The sequence below is a fragment of the Orycteropus afer genome, unplaced genomic scaffold (assembly GCF_000298275.1).
Source record: "Orycteropus afer afer isolate SDZICR_OR568_19922 unplaced genomic scaffold, OryAfe1.0 scaffold00389, whole genome shotgun sequence".
In the NCBI taxonomy this organism is placed as follows: Eukaryota; Metazoa; Chordata; class Mammalia; order Tubulidentata; family Orycteropodidae; genus Orycteropus; species Orycteropus afer.
This window is the reverse complement of record NW_006921976.1, coordinates 695334-706581: the sequence shown is the minus strand read 5'-3', so window position 1 is coordinate 706581 and position 11248 is coordinate 695334.

Sequence of the window (11248 nt, the reverse complement as noted above, 5' to 3'; positions counted from 1 at the left end):
AATAAGTATGGTGAGGATATAACCCTGACACACTCCTTTCCTGATTTTAAACCATGCCATATCCTCTTCTTCTGTTTAAATGACAATCTCCTGATCTATGTACAGGTTCCTCATGAGCACAATTAACAGCTGTAAGTACTTGTTATTTTTAGAAGTAGCAGATGTTCTACAGTAATAACTGGTCAAAATTACCAAAAACTTAGAGGATTTTCTCTTAAAAAAAAAAAAAAGATGACTTTACTTTTTCACTGCTTCTTCATTTTCATCAGTTGTCATGGACACCTGGTGCTACTCTGACAGGAATATACCAAAATGGGATGGCTTGAAGAAACAGGAGTTTATTCTCTTACAATATGGAGACTTTACATTCAAGCTCAAAGTACCAAGCTCTAGGGGCTGGGTGAAAGCCCCTCAACCTTGGCTTCAGCTCTGCCTCCTGCTCCCGGCCCACTGGAGCTAGAGGCTTTTCTTCACTCAGACAGCTACTGGCTGCTGAGGCTAACAAGACTAAGGTCAACAAATAAAATGGCACAGTCCCAATGTTACCAAACCACATGGCAGGGCATTAATTCAAGTCCATTGTAAGTCCCAAAGTTGTCAGAGCATGGCAGGCTGCTGAACAACAACATGGCTACATGCAGGGTCCAAGCATGCCATAAACTAGAGACCATTCCCAAAGCTGCTGCTTATATACAGGAAGCAGACCACATCCCTAAAACAGCTACTCAGCTGCTCCAGTACATTCCACCATGGAATTAATTACCAATCTTACCATGGGGAATAACTACATTCAGCTGCCCACCCACTCAACCAGGCCTAGCCAACTTGATACACAAACTTAACTACCACATATCAATGATTGTCAATTAGATTTGAGTTTTTCTGTTTTTGCTTTTGTTTCTGCTTTTCTATTTACAATTCTTTCAGTTGAACCTAAACACTTAAGATCCTGGTTCCTATCTTTCTAGAGCTTAAGATCAGAAGGCCCAGAACTGTTCATATACATCTGCATATAGAAAAGGTTGAAGGAGAAACAGACAAAAATGATGTATTAAGGATCATTTTAGCACTCTGGTCTACTATTCATCTATGGAATATATAAATTGAAATAAATATGTTGTTGTTGTTAGGTGCTGTCAAGTTGGCTTCTACTTATAGTGATCCTATGCCATGCACCATCCTCACAATCCTTGCTATACTTGAGCCCATCATTACAACCATTGTGCCAATCCAACTCATCGAGGGTCTTCCCCTTTATCACTGACTCTCCACTTTACCAAGAATGATCTTCTTCTCCAGGGTGTAGTCCCTTCTGACAACATGACCAAAGTACAAGAGATGCAGTCTGGCCATTCTAGCTTCCAAGGAAGATTCAGGCTGCACTTCTTCCAGGACAAATTTGTTCATTCTTCCAGCAGTGCACAGTATTTTCAGTGTTCTTCACCACACCACAACTCAAAAACATCAACTCTTCTTCAGTCTTCCTTATACATTTTCCAGCTCTCACATGCATGAGGTGATTGAAAATATCTTGGCTTGGGTTAGGCACACCTCAGTCTTCAAAGAGACATCTTTGCTCTTCAGCACTTTAAAGAATCTTTTGCAACAGTTTTGCCCAGTGCAATACAATGTCTGATTTCTTATCTGCTGCTTCCATGAGTATTGATTGTGGATCCAAGTACTATGAAATCTTTGACAACTTCAATCTTTTCTCCATTTATTTTGATGCTGCTTATTGGTCCAGTTGTGAGGATTTTCCTTTTATTTGTGTTGAGGTGTAATCTATATTGAAAACTGTAGTCTTTAATATTCATGAGTAAGTGATTCAAGGCGTTGACACTTTCAGCAAGCCAGGTGGTATCATCTGCATAACACAGGTTGTTAATTTGTCTTCCACCAATCCTGATGCCATTCTCTTCTTCTTCATATAGTCCAGCTTCTCAGATTATTTTCTCAGTATATAGATTTAATGCCGGGGGCTATTGGAAGCAGATTTAAGGGGTGGCCTGGAAGTGGAGCTAGACAACAGGGGCTCTTGGAAGTAGCTATAAGGGGTGGCCCAGAAGCTGAGCTGGGTGCCAGGGGCTTTTGGAAGCAGCTTTAAGGGAGGCCAAGAAAGAGAATCAGGCAAGGGGTTTGGAGTGACTTCAAGGGAGGCCAGGAAGTGATCAGAGTGGCTTGGAACAGCTAAGGGAGGTGAACTTGTCTGTCAATTTGTCATCTTGTGGTGGCTTACATGTTGCTATGAGTCTGGAGGCTATACCACCAGTGTTGCAAATGCCAGCAGAGTTACCCATGGTGGACAGGTTTCAATGGAGCTCCCAGATGAGGACAGACTTGGAAGAAGGAAAAAGCTATCGACTTCTCAAAGAATTGGCCAATGAAAACATTATGAATAACAGTGAAACACTGTATGATATATTTCTGGAAAACTTGATGAATAGCCTTGAAACATTGTCCAATATAGTGTCAGAAGATGAGAGCCCCTCAGGTTGGAAGGCACTCAAAATGTGACCAGAGAAGAATTGTCTACTCAGAACAGAGCCGACTTTAATTACATGGATGAAATAAAGCCTTCAGGACCTCCATTTACTGATGTGGCATGATTCAACATGAGAAGAAACAACTGCAAACATGCATTAATAATTGGAACATGGAATGTACAATGTGTGAATCTAGAAAAAATTGGATATTTTCAAAAATGAAATGGAATGCATAAAGATCAATATCCTATGCATTAATGAGCTGAAATGGACTGGTTTTGGCCATTTTGAATCAGAAAACCATATGATCAATCTACTATGCCAGGAATGACAGATTGAAGGATTGCATGGCATTCATCATCACAAAGAATGTTTCAAGATTTGTCCTGAAGTACAATGTTGTCAGTGATAGGATAACATCCATAAAGGCATTTGACTGCTAACCAGAAGGCTGGTGGTTCAAACCCACCAGCCACTTCTCAGAAAAAAAGTTGGGCAATATATTTCTGTAGTGATAACTGCCTTGGAAGCGTAAGAATGGGTCACTATGAGTCGGATCTGATGTGATGGCAGTCAGTGAGTGAGTGTGACAAGGAAGACCATATTTTGAATAACACTGCTATTATTCAAATATACGAATCAACCACCAAAGCCAAAGATGAGGAAATTGAAGATTTTTACCAACTTCTGCAGTCTGAAATTGACCAAACATGCAATAAAGATGTGCTGATTATCACTGGTGATTGGAATGAAAAAGTGGGAAACAAAGAATAATCACCAGTAGTTGGAAAATATGACCTTTGTAATAGATATAACACTGGAGATTGCATGATAGAATTTTGCAAAACCAGCAACTTATCCATCGCAATACCTTTTTTTAACAACACAAATGGCAGCTATACACATGAACTTCACCAGATGGAGTACACGGGAATCAAATTGACTACATCTGTGGTAAGAGGCAATGGAGAAGCTCAATATCCTCAGCCAAAACAAGGCCAAGAGCTGATTATGGAACAGACCATCAACTGCTCTTATGCAGTTCAACTTAAAGCTGGAGACAATTAAAACAAGTCCACGAGAGCCAAAATATGACCTTCATTATATTCCTCTTGGATTTAGAGATCATCTAAAGAATAGATTTGATAGATTGAACACCAATACCTGAAAAGCAGAGGAATTGTGGGATGACATCAAGAACATCATCCATGAAGAAAGCAAGAGGTCATTTAAAAGACGGGAAAGGAAAAAAAGGACAAAAATGGATGCCAGAGGAGACTCTGAAACTTGCCCTTGAACAGAGAGTAGCTAAAGCAAATGGAACAAATGACAAGATAAAAGAATTAAACAGAAGATTTCAAACAGCAGCATGAGAAGACAAAGCCAATTATTACAATGAAATGTGCAAAGACCTGGAGTTACAGAGGAACACACTCAGTGTTGCTCCAGCTGAAAGAACTGAGGAAAAAAAATGAGCCTCAAATTGCAATATTGAGAGATTCCATGGGCAATATGTTGAATGATGCAGGAAAAATCAAAAGAAGATGGACGGAATACACAGAATCACTATACCAAAAAGAATTGGTAGATGATCATCCATTTCAGTAGATGGCATATGATCAAGAACCAATGGTAATTAAGGAAAAAGTCGAAGCTGCACTGAAGGAATTGAAAGACAACAAGCCTCCAGGAATTGATAGAATACCTATTGAGGTGTTTCAACAAATGGATGCCACATGGGAAGCACTCACTCAGCTATGCCAAGAGATTTGGAAGACAGCTACCTGGCCAACTGACTGGAAGAGATCCATATTTGTACCCATTCCAAAGAAAGGTGATCCCACAGAATGTGGACATTTTCAAGCAATATCATAAATATCACATGCAAGTAAAATCTTGCTGAAGATAATTCAGAAATGTTTGCAGCAGTATATTGACAAGGAACTTCCAGAAATGCAAGCTGGATTCAGAACAGGACATGGAATAAGGCATATCATTGCTGATGTTAGATAAATCTTGGTTGAAAGCAAACAATACCTGAAAGATGTTTACCGATGTTTTATTGATGATGCAAAAGCATTAGATTGTGTGGATCATAACAAATTATGTTGTTGTTGTTGTTATGTGCCATCGAGTCAAACCCGACTCATAGCGACCCCTCCTTGGGTTTCCAAGGCAGTATCACTACGGAAGTAGGATTGCCCAACCTTCCTTCCGAGGAGTGGCTGGTGGGTTTGAACCGCCAGCCTTCTGGTTAGCAGGTAAATGTCTTAGTCACTATGCTACCAGAGCTTCTATAACAAATTATAGATAACATTAAGAAGAATGGCAATTCGAAAATACTTGAGGAGTTCCAGTAAGATGGTGGAATAGGCAGAAAGACTGCACAGACCCTCTTCAAGAAAGAAAAAGCGAATCAATTAATACAGATACAGAAGAAAATCCTGGACCCCTGAGCCTTGAAGGGAAGGATATAGAAGTGGACTAAATTCCAACTAGCAGAAGAATTTGCATGAAAACACCAAAAAAGGAGACATACAGAGCTGCAGTCTGGCAATGATCCTGATGGCACAGACAGCTTGAATATTGTGGAGTGGTGGTAGGACCTAAGAATTAACCTAAAAATTGGCCCTGATAGCCAGGGACTGCATGGAGGACAGCTCTGGTGGCGGAGGCATAAAAGGAGAAGCAGCAGAGAGGAAGGCAGCCTGAGCTGTGGACTTTTGCCTGTCTGGAGGGTACAGCCATTTTGAATGTCTACAAGTGGCTTGACCAGTTTGGATATTTAAAGTGACAGCATTCTCCCAGGTTCCGGGGACTTAAGAACAGGCTCCACTTGCCGGGAACCCCAAGGACATTCCAGACCCAGATGACTGGAAAGGTGTGACTTTCCTCTTGTTACTCTTATACTCCACACTCTCTTGGTGAATGTAGCCATCCCTCACTCCCACCCACTTTCTGGGCTGGCAGGAATTCCATCCCAGTCTGTGTGCTCAGACAGAGCCTGGGTGCCCTGCCGTGCCCAGCCCTGATTTTTTTTTTTCTTCAGTTTTTTGTTTTTTAGTTTGTTTGCTTTTGTCTGTTTTAAAACTATTATTATTATTATTACTTTTGTCTTTTTAGTATGATTCTTTATTCTTCCCCGCCCAGGTTCTAGTTTTCAGCTTTTTTTCTTTTTCTTGTTCTTGGTTGCTATTTTGTTTCCTTTCTTGTGGTTAACCCCATTCCTTGTTTTTCTTTTTGTGTTTTTCCCATTATTTTTCTTCATTATTCTCCTTCTCTACCTTTTTCCTCTGTTGCCCTCTCCAGAGATATTGCAGTATTTTTTCTTTAGGCTTTTTTCCTTTTTTGGTTACTGTTCCTGTGTGATTACACAGTTTATTTTTTTTCCATGTGTTTTTACTTTTTTGATGGTTATTCAATTGTTATTTTTGTCTAACAGAGTGGAAGACAGCAACAATCCCCATACAACAAAACTACAGCCACATTTGCTGCAGATTCCATTACTGAGAGCTAGCACTTCCTTCTCCACCAATGGGCCAATGATAAACAACACCCAAGAGGATTCTGACTCACCCTTGGCTGCCCTTCACAAATAATTAACAGAGATCTAAATGCAACAACACCACGATGTCTTGGAGACAACAGACCATCACAATCCACACAAAGAAGCAGGATAAAGTGGTAGAAACAAAGGAGCAGGATACAGACCCAGAACACATTCCTGAGGATGAAGCAGCATTGGAAATCTCTGATAAGTAATTCAAAGGAATGATATTTAGGTATCTTCAAAGGATTGAGAGACAGACCAATGAAAACACAGAAAAAAACCCTAGAAGAATTTTGGAAGAAAATATAAGAACAAAATCATAAAATAAATGAAAAATTAGAAATGATTCTAAATATACAGATAGAAATCCAGAAGATTAATACTAGATTGGCAGAAATAGATAACACATTGAAAGGCCAAAGGAATAGAATTGACAGAATGGAAGACAGAATTAGTGAGATTGAATACAAATACCTGAATATTTGTTTGGAAAGGGGTCACTCAGAAAATAGATCAAAAGAAAATGAAGAAAGCCTAAGGTTCATGTGGGATACCATCAAAAGAAATAACTTATGTGACACTGAAATTCAAGAACAGGAAGAGAACAATAACACCGTTGAGAAAATTGTCCAAGATTTGCTGGAGGAGAACTTCCCTGATATGATGAAAGATGAGAATACACCCAATCAGGAAGTCCAACAAACACCAAACAGGATAGATCCCAAAAGAAAATCACCATGACATATCATCATCAAACTCATCAAAACCAAAGACAAAGACAGAATCCTGAAAGCAGCACAGGAAAAGCAAAAAGTTACTTACAAAAACCAACCAGTAAGAATGAGCTCTGATTTTTCAGCAGAAACCATGCAAGTGAGAAGACAATGGGATTGTATATATAAAACCCTGAAAGAGAAAAATTTTCAACCAAATAGTATATACCTGGCAAAATTGTCCCTCAAATATGATGGTGAAATTAGGAGATTTCCAGACAAGAAGAAACTAAGAGAACTTTTTAAAACCAGACCAAGCTTACAAGAGATGATAAAGGGAGTCCTTTGAACAGAGATCCAAAAATAGCAAACAACAACCGACCATTAATACACAAGATGATATAACCCAGAAACCACAGTTATGAACATATCCAAAGTAAAATAAGCTTACAAGATTGTAATCAGGGAACCAGAGACATCAATTGGCAAGTGAAGACAACTACAAACCAAAAAGAGGGAAAATGCTTTGTAGTTACAGAACTTCTAAATGGTGAAGAAGTCAAGAAAGTTGCAAGATAGAATGGCCTGTTCTAAACTCAGGGAGAAAATTATAAATCACAGGGTAACCTCAAAGAAAAATGATAAATCTTCCCATCACAATAAAAAAGAGGACAAGCACAAATATTCAGCAAATACTAAAACAACAGCAATGAAGGAAATGATAACATGATTCATACACACAGTGAGCTCAGCACAGGAAATAATAGGGAACAAAGAAAGCAGGGACCATGAAAAAACACATAACAAAATGACAGCAACCAGTTCACACTTGTTGATATTACACTGAATATTAATGGATTAAATACAACACTCAAGAGACAGAGACTTGCAGACTGGATAAGAAAATAAAACCAATCGATATGCTGTCTACAAGAGACACCTAGAGACAAGAAAAAAAATTGACTAAAAATCAAAGGTTGGAAAAAGATATATCAAGCAAATGGCAACAGTAAAAAGCAAGAATGGCAATATTAATTTCTGATAAAATTGACTTTAAGACAAAAACTACCATACAAGACATGGAAGGACATTATATAATGATTAAAGGATCAATTGAACAAGAGAATGTACCATAATAAATATTTATGGCCCCAATGAAAGAGCCCAAAATACACAAATCAGACTTTAAAAGAGGTGAAAAGTCAAATAGATGACTCCACAGTCATAGTGGGAGACTTTAATACATCACTTTCAATGAAAGATAGAACAACTGGAAAGAAACTAAACAAAGATGCAGAATTGCTAAACAATACAATCCATCAACTTGATCTTGTAGACATCTACAGGGCACTTCACCCAAAATCAGCACAATATATGTTCTTTTCCAGTGCACGTGGAACATTTTCAATGATAGACCATATGTTAAGTCATAAAACAAGCCTAAGGCATTTGACTGCTAACCAGAAGGCTAGTGGTTCAAACCCACCAGCCACACCTCAGAAGAAAGGTTGGGCAATTGATTTCTGTAGTGATACTGCCGCAGAAACCCAAGGAGGAGTTGCTATGAGTAGGGTCCAACTTGACAGTACATAACAACAACGAGAACAAATAAATTTAAAAACATTGAAATAATGCAAAGCATCTTCTCAGATCATAATGTTATCAAATTAGAAATCAACAATAAGAAGATCAACAGAAAAAGAGTAAACACATGGAAAGTGAGCAATACCCTCCTTGAGAAAGACTGGATAAGAGAAGAAATAAAAATTGAAATTCACAAATTCCTTGAATCAAACAAGAATGAAAACACAACATACCAAAATCTTTGGGACACAGCAAAAGCAGTGATTAGAGGCCAATTTATAGCAATAATGCACATATCAAAAAAGAAGAAAGAGCCAAAATCGACATTTTAAACCAACATCTCCAACAATTAGAAAAAAGAACAGCAAGAAAAGCCTACAGTCACCAGAAGAAAAAAAAATAAACAAGATTCAAGCAGAATCAATGAAACAGAAAATAGAAGGTCTATAGAAAAAAATCAACAAAACCAGAAGTTGGTTTTTTTAAAAGATCAATAAAATTGACAACCCACTGGCAAATTTAACAGAGGAAAAGAGGGAGAGAATTCAAATAACACAAATAAGAAATGAAATGGGTGACATCACAACAGAACCAACTGAAAAAAAAAAAAAAGGATACTATCAGGACACTATGAATAACTGTACTCCAACAAATTTGAAAATCTGGAAGAAATGGACAGATTTCTAGAAACACACTACTTACCTAAACTAACACAGACAGATGTGGCAAAGTTGAACAGATCCATAACAAAAGATGAAATTGAATAGGTCATCAAAATATTGCCAACAAAAAAATCTTGGTCCAGACAGTTTTACCGCATAATTCTACCAAATATTCAGAGAAGAATGAATTCCTACTCAAACTATTCCAAAACATAAAAAAGGATGGAATCCTCCCTCACTCATTTTATGAAGCAAGCATAACCTTGATACCAAAACAAGACAAAGACCAAAATCCCTCATGACTATAGATGCAAAAATCTTCAACAAAATCCTAGCCAATAGACTCCAACAATGCATCAAGAAAATTCTTCATTATGACCAAGTGGGGTTCATATCAGGTATGCAGGGATGGTTCAACATTAGAAAAACAATCAATGTCATCCACCACATAAATAAAACAAAGGAGAAGAACCACATGATCATATCAATTGATGCAGAAAAGGCATTTAACAAAATCCAAAACCATTTCTGATCAAAACTCTCAGCCAAATAGGAATAGAAGGGACATTCCTCAACATAATAAAGGGCATTTACGTGAAACCAACAGCCAACGTTATTCTCAATGGACAGAGACTGAAACCATTCCCCTTGAGAACACCAGACAAGGATGCCTGTGATCATCACTTCTATTCAACATTGTAGTGGAAGACCTAGCCAGAGCAATAAGACAGGAAAGGGAAATCAAAGGCATCCAAATTCATAAGGAAGAAGTAAAATTATCTCTATTTGCTGGTGATATGATCCTATACCTAGAAAACCCAAGAGACTCAGTCAAAAATCTACTGGAACTAATTGAGAGATTTAGCATTGTGACAGGATACAAGATCAACAGGATCCAAAAATCAGTTGGATTCCTCTATACTACCAAAGAGATTGCTGAAAAAGAAATAAGGAAATCAATACCATTTACAATAGCTACCAAAAATTAAAATACTTGGGAATAAATCTTACCAGGGACACAAAAGACCTGTACAAAGAAACCTATAAAAAACTACTTCAAGAAACCATTAGAGATCTACATAAATGGAAGAACATCCCATGCTCATGGATTAGAAGAATAAACATTGTGAAAATGTCGATTTTACCCAAAGCAATCTATGCATTCATTGCAATCCCAATCCAGATCCCATCAACATTATCTAAGGATATGGTAAAAACAATCACTAACTTTATATGGAAAAGAAAGAGACCTCGGATAAGCAAAGCACTATTGACAAAGTAGGAGGTCTCACACTGTCAGATCTCAAAACCTACTAGACAGGCATAGTAGTCAAAACTGCCTGGTATTGGTATAATGGCAGACACACAGACCAATGGAATAGAATTGAGAACCCAGAAATAGATCCATCGAACTATGGTCAGCCGATGTTTGACAAAGGACCTAAATCCATTAAATGGGGGAAGAGAATGTCTGATTAATAAATGGTGCTTGCAAAACTGGATATCCATTTGTAGAAAAATGAAACAGGATCTGTACCTCACACCATATACAAAAATAACTCCAGATGGATCAAGGACTTAAATGTGAAACCTAAAACTATAGAGCTCCTCAAAGAAAAACTAGGGGCAAATTTAGGGGCCCTAATAAATGGCATAAATAGACTATCAAATATAACCCAAAAATGCACAAACAGCAGAAGAGAAACTAGATGAATGGGACCTTCTAAAAATTAAATTTTTATGTGCTTCCAAAGACTTCTCCAAAAGAGTCAAAAGGGAACTTACAGATTGGGAAAAAAATATTGGCGATGACATATCTGACAAGCGACTTATCTCTAGAATTCATAGAAAACTCCAACACCTCAATAAAAAAAACACAAATAATGCAATTATAAAATGGGCAGAAGATACGCATAGGCATTTCACCAAGGAGGATATTCAGGTGGCCAACAAACATATGAAGAAATGCTCACGATCATTAGCTATTAGAATGATGCAAATCAAAACAACAATGAGATACCATTTTGCCCCAGCACTAGTAGCAAATTTCAACAAGACACAAAATAACAAATGCTGGTGAGGATGTGGAGAGATTGGTACTCTCATACACTGCTGGTGGGACTGTCAAATGATACAACCATTGTGGAAAGCAGTATGGTGATTCTTTCCAAAGTTGGAATTAGAAATACCATTTGACCCAGCCATTCCATTACTAGGTATATACCCTAAAGAAGTGAGAGCCATGACAAGAACAGA